Below are 23,576 nucleotides of genomic sequence, written 5' to 3' on the forward strand. Positions count from 1 at the left end.
TGTTGCAATGTTTGTGATTGGTTAGGGCATATTTGCCTATTGTAATAACCCTTGATCAGCCACCAACACAGCCCTCCTTGACTGCGGCTTACCCTAGGAGAAGTGGTGGCTCCCATCACTGTTGTTTTGGGCATAGACAGCCCCTAAACAGCTCCACGCTATCCCTTGTTGTGGTGGTATGGCCTGCGGCCTACCACACAGCCTTGTTGTAGCATACGGCCTCCTCCAAACTGAGTTTCTAGCCCACACATCAAACGCTAAACGGCTTGACACTAACCTCCTTTGCCTCGGCCCTCTAGGAAGGTACCTCGGCCCTCCTAACAGCAACTCGGCCTTCACAATGACCTTGAAACAGCCCACGTTGTTCAGTCCCTCTTTGCTGGTTAGGGCATCCTTAAGACTGCGGTTAGGGTCACTCTAGAACTGTGATAAGGTCTCTTCAAGGGCTGCGTAGGAGAGCCTCCTTTAGGGCAGCGTAGGTGCCTTTCTCCAATGATAATCATCCTTCATGACTGCGTCCATAGTGCCTGCGTCTAGGTCTCTTTAGATAGTGTCTAGGGCTAGGGCATCTCCCCTAGTCTCCTTTCCTCCTACGTCTAGGGCTACCTCCTCTTAGACTTCTCTTCCACTAAAACCCAAAACAAGTGGAGAGAAATCAAGAGTGAAGTGTGTGTGAAATGACTCTCAAGTCATCTCTTTTTATACTAAAACGTTGAGCACATGTGGGGGTTATTTGGTTGCTAGCCGACCTTGACGAATTGTCCCATAACACAAATAAATTCATATCTCCATGAATACTTATCGGAATTGGATGATCTTTAGATCAATCCTACACTTCTCGATGAGAGAAGTCCAAGAAAAATATTAGTTGCCATAAATAAGATGACCCACATGGAGTTTGGCCCTAGTTGCCAATTTTAAAACTGCCACGAAGACAAAGTACAAGAACGGTGAAGTCAAAGAAAAGAAGATCATTAGGGATTCTATTCATAAGCATTTGGTTGCATACATCTCCGATTTGAACACATCAAAGGAGATATATGACAGGTTAGTTGGCATGTTCAAAGCTAGTAGTGCAAACCAAGTTCTCTTTCTCAAGAACAAATTGAAGGACATAAAGAAGGGAAGAGGTGAAGATATTCAATCCTACTTCATGAGGATTACTGAGATCAAAAATGATCTTCTTTCGATTGGAGAAGTTATTGTTGATAGGGAGCTTACTCTCATTGCTCTTGGAGGACTCCCTCGTGAATGGCACGTGTTCGGCACTACTATTCTTAACAACGACAGGATTCCAGGTTTTGAAGAATTGTTGACTAGATGTTCTTAAGAAGAAACAAGCATGATGGAACTAGATATGCCTTCAAATAGGAATGATCCTACTGCATTCTCTGCTCATGCTAAAAAGAAGAACAATGCAGGTTCAAAGAAGCAATGTCAAGTAAGGTCGGGTTTCAAAAATGAAAGGAAGGGAAGATGCTTCATTTGCAACAAGTTTGGTCTATGCTGGGGAGTATCCTAATAGAAGGGATACACCTCATCATGATGATAACCTAAACAACAACAATTTCAGGGGCAACAACAATTAAAGGAATGGCAGATCCAACAACAAAGGAAAAAGGAATGCTCCCGTTACTCAACAAGGAAATGGTCGCCCTCCCAAGAGATCAAGAAACACGAGGTATGATGAATCTAATGTTGTTGATAACAAGCAAAAAGAATTTTATCTTATATCTGTCCTATCCACTACCTCTCCTCCGGATACCTTGGGAAATTGGTTGATTGATAGTGATGCCTCAAGGCACTTCACTAGGTATAAGGAAGCTCTTTCTAAGTTGATTGAAAAGGATACAAATTTCGAAATTATCCTTGGAGATAATGCCACTTATCCCGTGAAGGGAGTTGGGAATGTTACTCTTCAATTGAATCAAGGTAACACCATTCATCTACAAGAAGTACTATATGTACCCGATCTAAAGAAGAACCTGGTATCTATCTCAGCAATGGAGGACAAAGGAATCAAGGTGGCATTCATCGATGGAAAGGTACGCATGTGGAATAAAAATTTCAAAGATGCATTTACACTTGGATTCAGGGTTGATGACTTATATCAAGTTGGAGGAAGTCCATTGGGAGCTATGTCTTGCGACACATCACTTCAATCCGAATTATGGCACCGGAGGTTTGCCAATCTACATTATAAGGCTCTACCCGATGTGAGGAAGATGGTGACAAGTATGCCAAAATTTAAAGTAGAACATGAAGGTGTTTGTCAGGGGTGTGCCGAAGGAAAGCATACAAGGGGACCATTCCCCTCAAGTGATAGCAAGACTACCAACATATTGCAATTGGTTCATTCTGATCTATTTGGTATAATGCCCTTGAACTCTTTGGTAGGATATTTATATTACGATATCTTTATGGATGATTTCTCTCATAAGACTTGGATATATTTCTTGAAGAAGAAGGACAAAGTATTCTCATGGTTCAGAACCAAAAAGCTTTGGTCAAAAATCAAACAAAGAAGAAGATCAAATATTGAGGACCGATAATGGAACCGAATATGAATCAAATGAGTTCAATAACTATTGTAGAGAAGCTGGCATTAAGAGGGAGACTACTACTGCATATACTCCCGAGCAAAATGGTGTTACTGAAAGGAAGAACCATTCGATCGTAGAAGCCACTCGTGCCATGCTTCATGATCAGAGCCTTCTGAAGTTCTTGTGGGTCAAAGCTACAAACACTGTCGTGTATGTTCAAAATAGATGCCCTCATCAAGCGTTGGACTCCAAAACTCCCGAAGAAGTTTTCACTAATAAGAAACCTGATGTTTCTCACTTTAAAATTTTTGGTAGTCCCGTATATTTTCATGTTTCGAAAGAAAAGAGAAGCAAATTGGATGCTTCTTATAAGAAAGGAACATTTGTGGGCTACAGTGAAACTTCTAAAGCATATAGAATCTATGCGCCTGGTCAAATAGAAGTGGAGATAAGTCATGATGTCACCTTCGATGACGACGTTTCCCTTGGGAAGATTAGTAACCTTCCTCTTCCAAGGAAGGACGAAAAAGCAAATTTAGGAAAACGGGGAGAACCATAGGATGAGCCAATGCCCGATGTTGAAGAACCAATGGATCCCATTGATCCACCCCTTCATGAGCCCTCCTCCTCGAAAAGGAGACCCTCATGGCTTAGGGAAACTCTCGAAGATTCCGAGAAGCATGTTGCACCAAGGGGGACATTTCGTGAAAGTAAGAAGTCCAATAGGTAGCAAGGGTACTTCACTGCAATAAGAACCATTGTTCAATCTGAGCCTGGCACATTCGAGGAAGTTGTGAAGCACCAAGTTTGGAAGGATGCTATGAACGAAGAGTATGAGTTGATTATGAAGAATGATGTCTGGGATGTGGTCCCTAGACCCAAGGACAAATTCGTTGTCACCTCGAAATGGCTCTACAAGATCAAACATGGAGTTGATGGAAGTGTTGAAAAGTACAAGGCTAGATTTGTTGCTTGAGGCTTCTCTCAAAAGGAAGGTGTGGACTACGATGAAATATTTGCACCTGTTGCTAGATACACCACCATTCGTTCGATTATAGCCCTTACTGCCTCGCAAGGATGGAATCTACACCAGATGGATGTCAAGACCGCCTTCTTACATGGTTCAATTAAGGAGGAAGTCTATGTCGAACAACCCGGGGGGTTTGAAGTTCAAGATCGTTAGACACATGTATGCAGGTTGAAGAAGGCCCTCTACAGGTTGAAGCAAGCTCCCCGAGTTTGGTATGAGAGGATTGACAGCTATCTGATGAAGTTGGGATTTACGAGAAGTGAAGCTGATCCAAACCTTTACTTTAAGGTTGAGAATGATAGACCTCTCATCTTGGTACTTTATGTGGACGATCTCTTTCTGATAGATGCAGACCCTCTTATTGATCAATGTAAGAGGGAGTTGGCTTCCGAATTCAAGATGAAGGACCTAAGACTGATGCATTACTTCCTAGGGTTTGAGGTCTGGCAAAATCCAGGTGAAATTTTCCTTTCTCAAGGAAAATACATTGTGAAGCTACTTGAAAGATTTGGGATGGTGGACTGCAAGTCCGTGTCTACTCCGATGGAACTTAACTTCAAGAAGTTATCCGAAAGTGCTGCTGGGCCCTATTTGGGAAATCCTTCTGAGTATCGTCAACCCGTGGGGGCCCTGATGTTCTTGGTGAACTCTCGTCCGAACAAATGCTTTGCAATGAACACATTGAGTTAGTTTATGGTCGAGCCTCATCACATTCACTGGATTGCTGCCAAGAATCTCGTGAGATATCTTCCGGGCACAATCACCTATGGACAAAGATACATTGTCGGGAATGTGAGGCACCATGGATAGTCTAATGCTGACCGGGCTGGCAATGTAGTGGATCGTAAGAGCACATCTAGATGTTGCTTCTCTCTAGGGTCTGCTTCGATATCCTGGATGAGCAGGAAGCAGAAGTCGGTTGCTTTGAGCACCGCTGAGGCTGAATACATTGCTGCTAGTATGGCCTCCTGTGAAATTGTTTGGTTGAGGAAGCTCTTTAGTGATCTGTTTGGACATGTGTTGGATACCACCGTGATCTATTGTGACAACCAGAGTGGGATTCATCTTTCTGAGAATCTTGTGTTTCATGATCGCTCCAAGCATATTGATATCAGGTACCACTTTATCCAGGATATGGTACAATGATGAGCAATAAGGCTCCGTCACATTGGGGCTGATGATCAGGTGCAGAGATTCTTACGAAGCCTCTAGGGAAGGTCAAATTCTTAACCTTCCGTGAATGACTTGGAGTCGTGGAGAGACCGTCTTATGAGGGTTTCGTATGAGATGGATATTGATCTCTGGGAGCTCCGGGGGCTTGGGGTACTTCTTGGAGCGATGAGCAACCATAGGGTGAGTGGTTCACCTTCCCCTAGTGGTGTGTTGTGTACAAGATGAGTGGTTCACCTTCCCCTAGTGGTGCGTTGTGTACAGGATGAGTGGTTCACCTTCCCCTGTGATAACCCATGTTGAGATATGCATAGGATGAGTGGTTCACCTTCTCCTATGGCATATGAGAAAGATAAGTGGTTCACCTTCTCCTCCTAGCACATCCTACCCATTCAGTCTGGGACTCATGGGAAGTACCTCTATTTTGGCCAATGAGTAGGAAAATGAGGATAGGGACCATAGTACTACCGATGGACACATCGTGTACTACTGTACTCCCTATGCTAAGATGTTTGATATTGATCTGGGATCAATGGAGACTAACTTCGGGTCAGTGGAGAGCAGTATGATACACTCTTGATTATTGGAGAGTGACTTTAGGTCAATGGAGAATGGTATGATACCTTCTCGATCATTTTCTTCTTCATTATTTCTTCATGGTTTAACAGAGCAGAGCAGATCAGGGATGGTATAGATTATCAGATGGTTTGGCAGGTGGAGTTCCTTCTAATTGAGAGGGAGTGTTGAATTTGGCAACTAAGGCCAAACTCCACCTTGGACATCTCATATGATGCAACTGATATTTTTATTGGATTCCTCTCTTTGAGAGGTGTAGGATTGATCTAAAGATCATCTCATTCTGACATGTACAAATGGAATTATGAATTTATTTTGTTTATGGACAAATTGTCAAGGTCGGCCAGTAGACTAATGTAGGCTCAGAAGCCCAACAGTCACGTATATTCATCCTCAATGTTTGCATATAAATAGAAGGTGCCTTTGCCTCATTTGGACATCACTCACCTTCTCACACATCTCTCTCTCCTCTTATGATTGGGTACGGATTTCGGGGCAGCCTCTCTCCACACTTGCGAAGAAGAAGAAGACTATTTTCTGCGTTGACTAAATTTCAGGGACAATTTGACCAAGCGTTGACCAGCAATGTTGACCTGTTTGACTGTGTTTTTTGTGGGAGACTTTCTGTTTGGGCAGGCCACATTTTTGGGCATAGAAATCGAGGTAGTCCGTATTGTTTGACTAGCGTTGACTGCAGAAGGGTTTGACTACAGCGTTGACCAAGTTTGACTAAGTATTTTCGCACTGTTTTTGGGCTAATTTGATTTGTTGTTGGAGGCCGAGTTGACCGAGTTGTTTTGGAGGTCAAAATCTGCCCTGTTTGACCAACGTTGACTTTCTGGTTAGGGCTTTCTGTGACTGTTGTTTGACTGGACAAAATTCACTTTGATTGGGCAAGTGAATATTGCATATTGTACTCTCTCTCTGTGTTGAAATTTTAAAGAATAATAAGAAGAATTGATCAAAGGGTTCCCCCACATTGGGGTTTGTCACTAGCTGGCGCCGTATCTTGTGTCCTCCTGTCTTGGCTTGTCTTCTATTGTTTTATTTATGTTCTAAATACATTTACTATCATGTTAATGTGATTGCTAATTGATGCAAGGTTACCCCCGCTTACACCCACAGTATGCATGTAATATGCATAATCCTATCTATCCCAGAAATTTTAACTCACAAACGAGTCAAATCTTCATTTACTAAGGAATGGTTTAAGGCCCCTTACTCAAGTCTTAAGTGGAATGATTTATAGACTAACCAACCATAGTCCGACCCTTAGTCAATATCTTTTCTATCGGGACTCATTAACCCTTATACACTTCATTCACTTTAATATTGGAACTTATTCCACCCTTATAAACCTTCATTAACCCTTAGCCACATATATATAACCTTTCCTCTCTTTATGCTTGGTTACATATGATTTATTCATAAAACCTTCTTATCGCGCCTTATTCATTATAAACCCTTTATAAGGAAAATAAGCATAAAACATACGATTCATACCTTTTCCCCTTTAGCACGGGTTTGCACTTTTCCCGATGCACCCTATATTGCCATCGCAATTGGCATCCTCCGTGGAACACATTACACATGAATTCCTCTGCTATCTCCGATATGCGATTACACACAACCTTCCGGATCTCAAAAGTATAAAAGCCGCACCTCAATACTTTATCGGGTCTGCTCCATCGCTCATCGCATTACTTCTCCGCCGATACAACTCCATTTAATAACTGCGATGCGAATAAATCTCCGCCGTCCATTCCTTTCTCCTGATCCGATGGTCAACATTCACTCCGAACATTCAAATTGGCGCGTCAATCCCCTACCGTCGATCTACGCTTAGTGGATCCGACAGTTGACAGGGATTTCGGGTGGACAAGTAGCACGAGGATTAACCGCCCGAAAAGTGATTACTGATTTCCTCTCTCCACCTTTGTGCTATGTGTCGAATGATGAGTGGAATCGGAGCCAATCGGAAAATACCGCTTACGGTATTTCTTCCGCCCGAAATCCACTTCCACTGTTGCAAAACCACTTCTTCGCTCTTCCACTTCACTTAAACTTTACGCCATTTCTTCAGGTTTCTATGGTTTCAGATTTTCCTTCAGGGTTTCGACCTTTCTGCTATTCTGCTGCATTCTTCCTGAGCTTAACTCCACTAATTCTCAAATCGTTGCCTCTCCAGAGCATTACTCTGAATCTCCAATTGAATTTGATGATCCATTATGATTCCTCTGAATCATTCTCCTCTCTGTGTTTCGCCTCGACTCTGCCTGCATACAACTATTACAGAATTCCGATTCAACACTCGAAACACACTTATATAGGTTTTGAAATTAACCTCTGTATTTATAAATATACACAACGATTACAGAATGAGATCTCTGTCTCTCAAGCCTGATCTTCAATATCAGTGGCCTCCTCTCTACTCTGCCCGTAGGCTTACATTTATACTAGAAAGGTTCTGTTGAACTAATTCTGGTTAAGATCCTAGATCTACTGAACTGACTCCTAAATATCCTCTATGTCCACTTCTAACTTCAATTAATTCCTAAGAACTCTCTCTAGTTCCTCGAATCATGAAACTACCTTTGGAGTTATAATTGACTTCTAACTCTCTTGTCATTATTAACCACTCATGTTCTCCTTTATTTGAGAGCATTTACAAACATCCTCACACATCTAATTAATTCTTATTCTAATCACTTAAAAGCCTAAATATTACATTAATTTGAGACTTAGGAAACCAACTTCCTTAAAACACATGACCCCCCTATGTCTATTAAAATACAATGATTTTCCTTGGGTTGAATGCTCTGCATCAGACTCCCAAAGTAGAAAATATTCATGATCTCCTGATCATGTGTCTTCATGTGTTGATAGAAAACCTCCAGGGTCCCAAACTTTAGTTTGTAACTGTCTGAAAGCTCTGCACCTTTGTTGTTGCTGTATGTCTGCTATTTTCTGTTTCATCTTCCTCTCCTTGTCAATCAGGTTCAAATTCTGATTGATCATGTTTCCTGCTGCTATCATTTTCCTCCCTATGGCTTGTTTCATCATTAGCTGCCATAATTCTTCAATCTCCATCTCCAGTACATCCTTGGACTGGTCTATACTTTGCCACTTACTTCTGCCTCTTTCTCTTTGTTTCAGGTTGTTGCTATTGTCCACCAACTCTTCAATCTGTTGTTCTTCTTCTTGGAGTTGTCGAATGCTATCACTTACTCTTACTCTTCCTCTCATTCTTACTTGTTCTGTTATTCTTGTTGCCTCCCTTTCATCCTTACCCTCTTTCATGATTATTTTTGTCTGCATTGAATCATGACTTTCTAGCATTCTCTCCAGCAATTGAGCATCTCTGTTCCATGGATTGAATTCTTCCACAGAATCTTCTTCTTTCATCTTTATTTGGTTGCTCATCTGTGCCAAATTTCCTTCAGCATCTGCAACAAAACCTGCACTCACAAAACACTTGTTAAAATCAAAAACATAAGGCTTTTGTGCCTTATCTTCCTTTAGCAACAATTCAGTTTGCCGCTTTGTTTATTTCTCCTCTGTCAGCACATCAGTATGCTGTTTTGAATTCTCAAAAGAATTCATGAGACTGTCAACTAGTCTCTCCTCCACACCATCTGTTCTAATGATGTCTTTCTGTCCTTGTTCACTGTAGTGAACTCCTTCTTTTGCAGTGTCAATTTGCTGAACTTTCATTACCATCTCCTTTTTCTTATGATTGTCATTCATGACAATTTTTTTGTCTTCCTTTTTCAGCAATCTATCTTGGTTATATATCTTCTGTTTTTCCAACTCCCTTCTTTGAAAGTCTAATTTTCTATATAACTCAATAATTTCAATTGGAGTAGAATTTGGAAATTTCACACAATTTTCCATACCTTCCTTTGTTATTGATAAATCATCAGATGTCCTTTTTCCCTTTGCTAAGTCTTTTGCATAGACTTCTTCTTCCTTAACATCTTTCAGTAGATGTCCTTCTTCTTTAGTACATTTTTCCTTGCTCTGTAACTCTTCTCCCAGAGTTATCCTTGTCTCATCATCTTCATTAATATTCTCCTGCATTTGTTTTTCATCAATAACATTAATCAAACTCATTTGATTACCTTTTTGAGACAATATTCCTTCATTCTTCATCAGAATAAGATCTTGATTCCTCATCTCTATGACAGCTTCTATAGACTCATCCATAGACTTTTTCTTCTGTATGCAGTCAAATTCTTCTTCTTCTGAGAAGTTTTCTTTGTCACCTTTTACTTCTAGATCTTCATCTACTCTAAAGATATCTTTAAAAGGTTTCTTTTCTCTTGGAATACCTGCCATCATACACAAACTATCAATTTTAAAAACATAAGACCTTGTGGTCTCACTTGATGCTTCAGTCATCATATCTCCTTGCTGTTCCAAGTTCTCTTTATGACTCAGAAATTCTTCGATGGTCTCCTCTTCAATCTCCTCAAGCCCTTCACTTGGTTGCTTGATATCTTTCCCCAATTGTATATGAGACCTATCTATCTCATCTTCTTTCAGAACAGAATTTAGATTCTTCTTGTCTTCCTCCTTTATGACAATATCAACAAATTGTCCTTCACATGTTGCACCTGCAAACATACACAAATTGTCAGATTTAAAACCATGTGACCCTTTGGCCTCACTTGAAGTTTCGGTCTTCAAATCTCCATTTTTTAGCTTCAGTGTAGTCTTCACTTTCTCCCAGAATTTCTCCCTGTTCTGGTTCACAAATGGACTCTTCCATTTCCAACTCAACTTCCTTGAGTTTTTCCCTTAGCCACTTTACTTGCTTTTGCTGTAGCCTTCTCTGCATCTCATGCCACTCCACTGGCTTCTTCCTTAATACCCAACCTTGTCTCTGGTTTTCCTCTAGTATTCTCCTTAATGCATCAAGTTGTTCTTTTAACTCTGCAATCTCTTTGTCAATCTCCTCTTGACTCATCCTCTTGCCTTTTGCCTTGGCATTCTCTTTCTTCATCTTTCTTCTGTTGTGGTCTTCCTCAGAACCTCTGCTATGACTATCAGTAGCCATCTTCTTCTCCTCTCTCTTCATGAGCTCCTCACTCACTCACTATGAGTTGCATTAAAGCCTCTGCAACAACAAGTCCTCCTTGTTGCAACTTACCTCACCAAGCTTTCCTCTGTACTTGGTCTTTTGGCAAGCACTTGGTTCTCTGTCTCTGGAACCTCTTTTGAGCACTTCTCTCTGCTCCTTCTAGGCTTCAACTCATCTGCATATTCTAAGAACACAATTGTCCTCTTGTATTTCAATCACAATGAAATACTTGGTTCTGACCACCTCTTCTTTCACTTAGAAAGTGTTACCAACTTCTTTCATCCCTCAGCAATTCTACCCACATCCTCTGTGGAATCGCCTTTGTGATCTGCAACAATACCTCTGCAGTAACAAGTCTCCTCTTTGCTACATATGCCTCATTAAGCTTCTCTCTTCTTCTGAGCTCAGTCTTTTAACATCTCTCTGGTTCTTTCCTTTGGAACCAATTGAGCATTCCTTGCTCTAGATTGCTGCAATCTTCTCACCTCCTTATGCTGTCACCTGCATATCAATGTTACTCAAGCCAAAGATCATTCCAAGCTTTCAAAAGCTTGCTTCTCAGTTTTCTTTTGAGAATACTATTATCCTCTTTGTCCAAACTTCAATTGGATTCTTCAGGTTCACATTTGAATGAATCTCCACTTTCCTCAAGGAACAACATCACACTGTTTTCCTTATGTTGCTACCTGGGCATTAATGTAAAAACACACATTCTCCAATCTTCAATCAAATTAAAACAAACATGTCATCTCACCTTCAAGATCTCAGCATGATCTTGTTTCACCATTCCACCTGTACCTTGAATGGATTTCCTTTGTCTCTTGCATCTGCAAGTTCTGCTACACATCACCTCTGTGTGCTCACTGTCTGTCAGATTAGAATCTGATCCCTCTTGGCCTTCATAAACATCTTAACACATAACTCTATTCTCAATTCTTTCAAAGAAATGTTCACACAAAATTTCTTTGTTCTGTTTTAACACCAACTGTTTCAATCACAACTTGGCTCTAATACCAAATGATGCAGGGTTACCCCCGCTTACACCCACAGTATGCATGTAATATGCATAATCCTATCTGTCCTAGGAATTTTAACTCACAAACGAGTCAAATCTTCATTTACTAAGGAATGGTTTAAGGCCCCTTACTCAAGTCTTAAGCGGAATGATTTATAGACTAACCAACCATAGTCTAACCCTTAGTCAATATCTTTTCTATCAGGACTCATTAACCCTTATACACTTCATTCACTTTAATATCGGAACTCATTCCACCCTTATAAACCTTCATTAACCCTTAGCCGCATATATATAACCTTTCCCCTCTTTATGCTTGGTTACATATGATTTATTCATAAAACCTTCTTATCGCGCCTTATTCATTATAAACCCTTTATAAGGAAAATAAGCATAAAACATACGATTCATACCTTTTCCCCTTTAGCACAGGTTTGCACTTTTCTCGATGCACCCTATATCGCCATCGCAATCGGCATCCTCCGCAGAACACATTACACATGAATTCCTCCGCTATCTCCGATATGCGATTACACACAACCTTCCGGATCTCAAAAGTATAAAAGCCGCACCTCAATACTTTATCGGGTCCACTCCATCGCTCATTGCATTACTTCTCTGCCGATACAACTCCATTTAATAACCGCGATGCGAATAAATCTCCATCGTCCATTCCTTTCTCCCGATCCGATAGTCAACATTCACTCCGAACATTCAAACTGGCGCGTCAATCCCCTACCGTCGATCTACGCTTAGTGGATCTGATGGTTGACAGGGATTTCGGGTGGACAAGTAGCATGAGGATTAACCACCCGAAAAGTGGTTTCCTCTCTCCACCTTTGTGCTACGTGTCAAATGATGAGTGGAATCGGAGCCAATTGGAAAATACCACTTACGGTATTTCTTCCGCCCGAAATCCACTTCCACTGTTGCAAAACCACTTCTTCGCTCTTCTGCTTCACTTAAACTTTACACCATTTCTTCAGGTTTCTATGGTTTCAGGTTTTCCTTCAGGGTTTCAACCTTTCCGCTATTCTGCTGCATTCTTCCTGAGCTTAACTCTGCTAATTCTTAAATCGCTGCCTCTCCAGAGCGTTACTCTAAATCTCCAATTGAATTCAATGATTCCTCTTAATCATTCTCCTCTCTGTGTTTCGCCTCGACTCTGCCTGCATACAACTATTACAGAATTCTGATTCAACACTCGAAACACACTTATATAGGTTTTGAAATTAACCTCTGTATTTATAAATATACACAACAATTACAGAATGAGATCTTTGTCTCTCAAGCCTGATCTTCAATATCAGTGGCCTCCTCTCTACTCTGCCCGTAGGCTTACATTTATACCAGAAAGGTTTTGTTGAACTAATTCTGGTTCAAATCCTAGATCTACTGAACTGACTCCTAAATGTCCTCTATGTCCACTTCTAACTTCAATTAATTCCTAAGAACTCTCTCTAGTTCCTCGAATCATGAAACTACCTTTAGAGTTATAATTGACTTCTAACTCTCTTGTCATTATTAACCACTCATGTTCTCCTTTATTCGAGAGCATTTACAAACATCCTCACACATCTAATTAATTCCTATTCTAATCACTTAAAAGCCTAAATATTACATTAATTTGAGACTTAGGAAACCAACTTCCTTAAAACACATGACCCCCCTATGTCTACTAAAATACAATGATTTTCCTTGGGTTGAATCCTCCTACATCACTAATCTGAAAATTGATATTGGGCTAATAAGAAAGTTGAAGTAAATTGCTCTTAAGCATAGAACATACCATTGTTATCTAAAATTAACAGGGCTTCTACTTGCATCATGTCCCTTTCATGTTGGAAAGCTATTGGCTCTCCACCTCTCAACCAGTCCCCTACTACACTGGAAGCTTTCGATGGTAGAGGTTCCCATCCATATTGTATTCTCAATGACTTGCCAATTCAATTGGAAGGAAAAACTGTTAACCTGGAAGTAGAAGTTGTCAATGCCAATCTGAATTACAATCTTCTACTTGGTCGTAGTTGGACCCATGCAATGTTTTGCGTGGTTTATACCCTATTTTGTGTGATTTGTTTTCCTCATCAAGGGAAAATAGTCACTATCGATCAACTCGCATTTTTCTCTTCCAACTCCTCAAATGGCAATGTTCCATATGTTGGGAATATTGATATCCCTTACGAGAGTGTTGGGGCAGGTCTTTTCAAAGACTCTTCCCTTATGGGAACTTTTTCCCTTCCACCTCCGAACGTCGCTTCAATTAACATGGTCTCGACTCATCACGATCCTTGGGTCGTTCCCCGTCCTGATCAGATTGACAGTTTTGGCGATGTTATGCCGCTTAGCCCCGTAGAGCAAGCATATCAGGCTGTCGTTTCGACTTCTGCGGCTACTTCTGAAATTCATGATCATTTCAGTATGAGTCTAGACGCATATTTGCAATCTCCCTGGCTCGATTCTTGGGATTCTCCAGATCCTTTGAATGAGACATTTCCAACTGATGAAAGTATCACAGAAGTTATGTCTCTCGAGGAAACTCCATGGAATGATGCCCATCATCGTTCCTTGTTTCTCCCAAGCCTTGGTGAGATTTCTTCTTGTCTAGAAACCCTTGTTTCCAGTGTACCGACTCATCCGCTTCAGACACCTATTTTGGTTCACGAAGTGTTGTCCAAAGGAAACATGGGTAACATTTTGGCAACCATGCCCAGCGACATCTCAGTCCAACCTGGGATTGTCAAAAACTTTCACTTGGGGGCATCTTTTTCTCGCGATGAGCTTAAGATTTTTGTGTCCTCCTTCATGAGACTTTCTCACTAAGTCTTTACCATTCACCCATTTCCGCAATGGGGCATTGATTTTCTAACTCGTAACCCTCACTCGCCCAGGGGGCATGGGGGCATTGTCATTATTGTGTATCATTCCACTAATTGGCTGAGTCGATGCTTACATGTCATGCCAATGGTAAAACTACGGTTTTACTCTCTTTTGATCAATTACCCAAGTCCCGAAATGGGCTCCATCTGAAAATTTTTGTGCCTCGATTTCGCATAGATACCTTGTACATTAGTGTATTTTTCATTAGTGTGCAGTTGGTTTTGGTGTGTTTGTTTGCTTTTGCAAATGTGTTTTCCTCTGCTTACCGCGTGTTCTACTTGGTTTGCAGATGTCATCAAACCTTTATGTCAGTTTCGCTGATGGTGCTTGTTGTAGTACACGGAATCTATCTTCCGCCGCATGGGCAATCTATGACCCTAATGGTGAGTTAGTGAATTTACAAGGCATATGTTTAGGTCGTACCACTAATAACATTGCCGAATATAGTGCAATTATCGAGCTTTTGTCAGAAGCCATTTCTCTTGGCATTAGAGAGTTAGTCGTTAATCTCGATTCACAGCTCATTGTACTACAACTTAACAGACAATATTCAGTTAGAAACCCTCAGATTTTGAGAATGTATTTGTGAGTTCGTCTCTTGGAACGAGACTTTGATTATATCACTTATCAACATATTCTGAGACGTTTGAACACATTAACAGATACATTGGCTAATTACATTCTAGATAGACATTTGCATCATATGTAAATACAAAAACATTAGATAAACAACAAGGGAAACATGTATATATATATATATATATATATATATATATATATATATATATATAGATAGATAGATATATAAGTTTGCAAAATGTTTGTTACATCAAAATATCAAAATATGTGTTCTGAGACACATGGCTTCTCGAGCCTACATAAGTGCAAAAAAATGAAAACTAGAGACAGCTATCCGCCAATGTGGTGCTCATGGTAGAATGAAACAACGCTGATAACTCGGTTCAACAACCGACGCAATATGGAGGACACCCCTACAGTATGCCTCTGATATCGCAGTGGCACCTCATCAATAGACGCATATTCTGGAATGCCTCTTGTCAAGGCTTCTAGGTTGCGTTCCACCTCTACGATCGAGTCAGCTCCCTCCTCATAGGGAGCACCCTCTATCTGTCGTGCCACTCACCTGGCTATCGGAGAAACCCCTGGAGGTCTCTCTAGTCCAACATCTGCAAAATCACAAGTGTCAAATCTCAGTACACATGAAACAAAAAATATCAAAAACTTTAAATAGTTTTTACTTGCATCGGTCCACTGTGTACCAGGTGGAAGTGGAAGGTCAAGATCTCCCCATAAATTCGTGCCAGCGTATGCCCAATCATCTACCATGATTAGTTGTTGTCGCAGCCATCCAAAAAATGTTGGAGGAAATGACATTTGCTGACCACCTCCATGTCGAGGCATCAACTCACCCCATCTTAGTAATCATGGATCCCTGGGTGCTGGGGCATCCACTTCTATCCACTGATATCTGAACAATGGTACATGTTCCAAGAAGAACGTCACCAAGATAGATCCATAGCCGAACTGTTTCAACTTCCCTGTCTTGCATTTCGTGAGTTGGTTCTTCATGTTGACCAACAATCCTTCACACCAGTTGAAAACTGTGGGACTTAGACAATCAATGGCATACTGGAAATGAGACTTTGTTGCTTCATGTAAAGCTTGAGCCCCAGCTATTCGGGCCATGGTATGGATAATTGTTCTTAGCAGGAGATTGGTGATAGTCTTTATGTCTATCTTCCCACTCTGAGTTTTCCGAGTGCCTGGGCAATGTCTTGCAATCAACATATTTGTGCTCTCCCCTCCAGTATGAGAACCAGACAGCTGAATCCGTTGTCCCCTTCTGGACAAACCCGTAATGAAATAGATGTATGCGATATCTATCTCAAGTTCTTGGTCCCCAATCATAAACAGTTGGTGATCTACATCCCACCAACCAATCAAATGTTGCAATAACTCGATCTAGGTTCTAATCCCAGGGATTAGGAAGAATTTCAGTAACCCGCATGCTCGAAGGGCAGCTATGCAATTTGGGTCTTGGGCTGCCTAATGATCTTCTGCCTCATGCCCTCTCTCTTTCCATTCGATCACCATTTTTCGTTGATTCACTTGTGGAACATCCATTAAACAAGTTTTCATGAGCATCTATGGAAACAAATTTGGGAAAAAATCATTAAACATGGAGGATTTTTCATTAAAAAATCGACTTTGCGCCAACACGTCTGTTCCTATATTTTTCCGCGCTTCTAGCACGCTGACACAGTTGAACACAGAGTGAGCAGCGCGGGTCCAATGGGTAAAACCCACGTTGATCGCCCTCGACACAAATTTTTGCCAAGCCCTCCTTACTGACTATCCTATGAATGAAAAGTAAAACACATAAAATCATAATCAAAATGAAGAGAAGGGATAGATCTCTTACCTGCAGCGAACAGATTGAAAAATGGTGTCTTGGATTGGTCGCACTCCTTGCCTGAAGATCAAGGAAAATAGGGTAAAAAGTGCTCTCTGATTTACAAAATGTGAAATGGTAAAAATGTTTTTACTTTTTGAGTTTTTATAAGTTTTTAAAGATATTTTTACCAAATTAGGGCACATTTTACTTATATTTTAATATTTTTCCTCGAAATGGGTAATGTGTGTTTCACTTGTGCAGCGACAAGTCATGGATACATGGTGACGGTGATTAATTTTCACTGAATCAACAAGTTTTATTTTATCACTTTTTCGGACTCGTAAAAAATAAACAAAAAAGGAACCCCCTGGAGTCATCTTTAAGCTCTTTTCTGACTCTCGAAATATGAAAAGATTACCGAGTACTTGTCGTTTCGAACTCATTAAAGTAAATGAAATGACGTCTATTCGGTATAAGTTTAACCCTTTTCCGAACTGAGATAAACTATTGTACGAAAAAGGAATACCTTAGTCAAACATGGCTAAGAGGTTCTCTTGGATATTATTTTCTACCTTTTCGGATTCAAGAGACTATTTATGAAAAGGGACCTTTGGAGTTTTATTTTTCGCCTCTTTTTCAAACTCTCTAAACATGAAAAAGATGTCAAGTTACCCCTCTGTCGGACTTGTAAAACTTAAACGATGCAGGACTTGTCACCATGACGAGACCGAGTTTCTCCTTCCTAGGACTCGTTAAACTTACTAGGATGGATTCATTCGAAGGATGGACTTATACAACAAGCATATGCTATCCCCTTCAAGCTTGCAATAAAAAATAATGGGGTACTCACTAGAAATAGTGGGGGAAAATGAAAGTAAACATCTCTTGTATTTTGTGTAAAGGCAACATGTCGCTCTTGAACATGACACTTATCTATTGCTCGTGTCAGGTTTGGGTTATCCTCACTTCATCACTTGCCTTCCTGGGTTTTGGGAATCCATTTTGCCTCTCATCTGATTATATTGCATTTTCATCATGACCTCTGATCCTATGATGAGTCAAATGCTGCCAAACTCTGGAGTCGTGTCGCCGATATGTTCAAGAGAAGTCCCATCTGCAGTTTTTTATCGCTTATACATTGTCTGACCTTTCTGCCACAATCCTGAATCAAACTTACCTACTCTACTACATCTTTTGTTTCATGTCAATGATGTGGGATACATTATAGCCCTTCGTCGACGGGTCACTTCCTGTTGACTTCAACTCATTATCCAAGAAGATGATCTAGAAACTCCCTTCCAGTACCTTGGAGCTTGCATGCCTCAATGGCAAGTTCTTCGCATTTGACGATAGGTTTACATCATTGGCCTTCGATCAAATGATTCTGCGGGTGTTCGACTTCAACTTCATTATTCACACTCGTGGATTGTGTTGTTGTACCTTGAGAGCCATTGTCATTATTGATGGTTTCTCTCATGCATGTTAACGATTTACATCATTGACTGGTAATCAGGTGGTTTTCTATCATGTTCGACTCCGACACATCTATTCACATGGTAGAATTCATACATTGATCAAATCGAGACAGAGATAAAGACCCTGGGTTTCATCTGATAAATCTAGGTTGTGTGGAGTTATGAGTTATTCATGATTATACACATGTTTCCCTCTATACGGATGGTTGCGACCATACCGTGGGTCCATATATATGATCCTTTCTATTCGGATGGCTGTGTCCATGCCATGGATCCATACACATGATCCCTTCTATTCGGATGGTTGTGTCCATGTCATGGATTCATGTATTGTTAAATGCCTATTCAGAGATGTATCATTAGGCATATTTATATCAGAGATGTCAGCTATGTATATTGTATCATGCTTGATTTGCAGGTCTCCTAACGGTGTTTTTCTGAGTCCTTGCCTTGACTTGTAAAGCATTTCACCCATCACTCCTTGTTCTGCCTTCATGCTTTAGGGGGCATCTGTTACATAGTATTTTGTCACACTTCCCATCCCATATCCTGAAGCATCAAAATGACGAAAACTGTCAAAGTGTACTCACCATGAAACACATACAAAAACATCCCTGAAGAATAGAAGAAGATCTGCCCTGAGAGAATTCTGAAGAAATTTGCCTGAAACCCCAATTCTCAGGGTCAGCTCACTTTACATCACTGCTAGCCCGTGCTAATGGCTTGTTGCGGTATGTTGACCTAGCGCTGCCAATGCGGATTTTGATATGAAAACCCACGTTGAACCTCTTCTGGCAGTCTTTCCTAAAGTGGAGGAGAAGCTTCACCTGCTAGAATCTTCGAGAACAACGAGTTGGATGTTGTTGGATAGAGATATGGTCGAGTTCTCCCATTTTGAGTCCTTGATCCTACCTTTAGGGATCTTCCCCTTGAGATGTGGACCTTCCTCCCTCTTTTGTGGATCCCTAACTCCCTCTCCCTTCCTATAAATCAAGTCCCTTCCATCCCCAAATGGTTGGTCATTGCTTGCCTGCATTCCTATGCTGAAACTATGCCCAAATGCTGCCCATCTAACTAAGGAGAAGGAGTGCTTGAATGGTCTTGGCTTGGACTTGGAAATCCACTACAAAGGAGGTCTCCAACATCAAGGCAATGGTTGTATGCTTCCTTTTTTATTCATTAATAAATACATCTGGTGTTTACTTTCCATAAGTGTATAAATCTTTATTCATTTAGCATGATGCTCCTTGATCTGTCATGTAGTTTATGTTTGAATTATACTATGTATGCTCTTGTATCTCTTGTTGTCTTTTGATCTCTCTTGCAGGTATTCGGATGCAAGGAATAGCGAGGAGTGAGCCTGGAAGCTAAGGGATTGAGATCATCATCAAAAGTTGAGCGCTTAGCATCAGAGTGAGGTAGGTTTATCTCTCTCACTTTGCTTTTTTCAACATAAACTAGGAAAGTCTGCACTAGTTTGTCCGGTTTGTTGCTAGATCCTCTCATAGGACTAGAGAGATCGCTTATGTCTGCAGAAGGGATTGTCTTCACAACAGTTGTAGACTAGTCTGAGTGTACAGGTATTGCATGCAGTATGATGATCAACCTTGCGAATTGTGCAATCAATCTGAGGAATTTCCTAAATAACAGGGGCATAATTTCTCAAGGAATTGCGCAAGGAAATAGGGGCTCAAGCAGAGGTAGAAATTGACTAAGTCTGGGTCAGAGCTTCTCAGTGAGTAGAGAGATAGGTTATTCACTTGCAAGTTGTGCTCAGTTGAACAAAGCAATTGTAATAAATCTCTATTCATCATATTAATGCACACAGGCATAGGGGTTTTTAGCGGATTGCTTTCCCCTGGAAAAACACTGTGTGCATGTGTGTTATTTTTCATTGCATATTTGTGATTGATGTTCTAAATTGTGAATTGAATTCCATAGAGGAGTAGAGTAGGTTTGTGTTTTGTGATTTTGATTAAAACTTCATGAGCAGTTATGAATCACACCATAATTTCTACAGACTCGGTGGAGCAATGTACTACCATTAAGCTCAAGAATAGTGGTCCAAGTTGAGGCCATGATAAACAGGTCAGTGACAGAAATGTTAACCATTTAAAACCAGTTAAAATAGTAATTACTAATTAATAAATCTGCACAGAGCACTCTTGCATTTCTTCATAGTTTACACATTGGTTAAAATATGACCTTCGAAATGCTGCACTTTCTTCCTCAACTCGCATTATGCCATTGCTTAACTAAGGGGAGTAACAGCTTAGTCTAACTACCGTGTGACAACAAGGGGATTGCACTATTAATTACACTAACTTCTAACAAGCCTGGAAGCAAAAACTGCCTCTTCACCCAGGAATAAAGAATTTAAAAGGATTGTTTGAGACTAGATTGCCATAGCTTGTTAGTATGTTACGTTACAGAATTTTAGTATTGCAGCAAGCAATAACGATCTATAAAATGCCCAATAGATTTGAACTCTGAAAACCTATCTAGGAATAAATAACCATGGCCAGTTATTCAAAGTAGAATCTTGGTATGGTATAGGAAACACCCCCTTCAGATTGGCAAAGCTGACTTACACAGAACCATATCACGACTGGTTTTCCTATGCCAAGCAGAGTATCAACATTTCCAAGGGAAAATCTGTAAGCAATCTTATTTTGAGTTAGCGATGCCCAGGGCTCAATAACTAAATGTTTATTGAGTAACTGCAATTTAACCATGGCTTGGGATTCGGAAAGTGTTCAGCGCTTAAGGTTCTATCTCGTAGACTTAGATTATGAAAAATAATAGTGCCCACAAAGGACGAAAAAATAAGTTGAACGAAGATAATGGGTGCTCAAGTCAGATAGTCTTAATTTTAGATAATTGATGGAAAACAGTTTAGCCTGTAATAGGTACATGGTCAGTTTAACTGCACTGCTACAGCATTAATTTAAACATAAAAAGTTACAGGATTCCGAACCACTAGCCTCCACTAGGAAACACCGAAAGAACATTCACAACAGTACCCTTACTACTCCAAACAAAACAAAATAAATAAATTAAAAAACAAAGATGGAGAGAAGTAATCCGTCCCATGTGTGAATCCATGCGCAGATAAATTGGCAAGCGTCTGAAACTGAACTGTTATATACCTAGAGATTTGACATTCAATTTTTTTTAAGACTTCTGCGTTAGAAGGTGCATACTCTGGCACCTAAAGATTATAATAAAGGTTATAGTGGTAAAGGTTATAGTAATAATAGTTAAAATTGATGTCAAAACACAAATACTAACGACCCAGTGTCACACAAATAGGAAACCGTCTGATTCCTCTAGTTAAAAAGATAAAATATATAAATAAAGACAAAACCTATACTGATGTAATCAATAACCCAAAGAACATGACAAAAGCAGGTAATGGTGACCTTCAGCAGATGTAAGCACAGAAGTTTCCTCTAGCTTCCTCCTCCTGTTGTTCTTAGACAAAATATGAAGTCGATGCCTTTCCATCTCCTCGTCAATGGACCTTTTGTGGGCTCGAACAGCTGACCGTATCCCATGCATTTCCCCCATGAGAAGATCCATGTGATAAGTTTCTACCATTTCTCTCGATAAATTCTCAATTTCCTCCTCGGTCATATGGACCAGAGTTGGGACAGTGAAAGACATCTCCTTCATCTTCAGAATGGTTGTCAACCTTACCCCATAGTCCCGGAAGAGCTCTTCGAGCGACTTCATTGTTATGGGTTTTCTCACAAACGATGGCGCACCAGCCCACCCGTTTCACACGTTTCTGGCAGAGTTTGGCGGCCTTTAATGAATACTCGTACTTTGTGGGTAGTTGAGAGGCGTTGTCTGTCAGTAACTCTGCTCTGAAATCCGTATGTTCCAAATTGAGAGTGTGTCAATGAATTCAATGGTAGCTATTGAATGAAATTTTTCTGTGCTCAGGTTGAGGTAGCAACGTAATGTTTACGTCGTTTTATCAATTCAGACGGCAGAACTCTTCTAACAGTTACACCATTTTTCCCCCTTTCTGCGCAATTTTTTTGTCCATTTAATTCTGAATTTATGTTTTTTCATTTTTGACCAATGTTTTTATCCATTTACTTGAATGATATTTTAACTTTCACAAGTGAATTTTAAGTTCAGCAATGTATATTTTTTTTAAGAAATTGAATACACTAAATTTATTTATATATTTAAATAAGCATTATTGAGCAATTATTGAAAGGAGTTTAAATTAGTTTTTTTTTTTAATTATGTATGGACTCAGGGTCTGAAAAATCCCCAGGGCATTTCTATTGTGTAGGGTGACCCATCAAACTGATTTCAATGAATTTTGGTTAGATTTTGGAGAAATTAGACCAGAAAAACTTCCAAAAAGTCGCACTAAAAACAACTTGATTATTGAAAGAGATAATTTTTAACTTAGTTTAGTTATTGAACTTTGAAAGAGATAAACTAGTTTTTATATTTGAACAAGGGCTATAGAGTAGCTACTCTTGTTTAGTTTAAATATAGTTAAATTAGAGTTCAAAATAATAAAAACATATAGCGTTGTGGCTTAGTTTATATATATATAAATTGGTTTATAGTGTTCACTTTGTAAATTGTTGTTTAATTTTTTGTTAAATTAAGATTAATTCCTTGTCTCTTAGTTTAAATATAGCGAAATAAAATGAAAAGAGTTGCACATATTAATAATAAATACTTTTTTTTCAAAGAGTGAGGGGGGAGGGGGTGTTTTCATATTTGAACAAGCACTGCAGAGTAGCTACTCTTGCTTCCTTTAAATATAATTAAATTAGAGTTCAAAATAATAAAAACATATAGTGTTGTGGCTTAGTTTATATATATCAATTGGTTTATAATGTTAACTTTGTAAATTGTTGTTTAATTTTTTGTTAAACTAGGATTAATTCCTTGTAGAGTCCCTCTTTAGAAGCTATATATTAACTCATTTTTCGCAATTTTTACATATATATACAGAAGCGATATGTTTACAATAGCTGCGGAGCAGCGCTGACATGCGTCGAGGGTCAAACCCGGGTGGGGAGGCTATTAACCAGCCGTCCCATCCACGCGGGATAACGCCCATGTGCATACTTATATGTTCAAACTATAAGTAAAATAAGCACCTTGCCAAAGATAATTAAATCTTGGTTGAAATCCGTCAAAAAGATACACCTAATAAAAAATATGCAAGTCAATATGTCCACACCAATATACACCTAATAAAAAATATGCAAATTGTTTATGTTTTGGTTTCTTTACAATGTAATAACTAAACTATCAATTGTTTAACATTTTCATATTATATGTGGCATGGCATAATTGACTAATAATTTTTTGTTTTACATAGGGTCAACACTAAGACTGTATATATAA

General features: G+C 39.8%; 1 pseudogene; it reads right to left on the reverse strand.

Annotated features, from left to right (window-relative positions):
- Positions 1–21,569: 21,569 nt before the first annotated feature.
- On the reverse strand, positions 21,570–21,923 carry LOC149142814 (floricaula/leafy-like protein FL1 pseudogene; annotated as a pseudogene).
- Between the last annotated feature and the right edge of the window lie 1,653 nt (positions 21,924–23,576).

Source organism: Pinus tabuliformis, chromosome X (assembly GCF_031772625.1).
Source record: "Pinus tabuliformis cultivar Carrire ecotype Pingquan chromosome X, CPIR1, whole genome shotgun sequence".
Classification (NCBI taxonomy): domain Eukaryota; kingdom Viridiplantae; phylum Streptophyta; class Pinopsida; order Pinales; family Pinaceae; genus Pinus; species Pinus tabuliformis.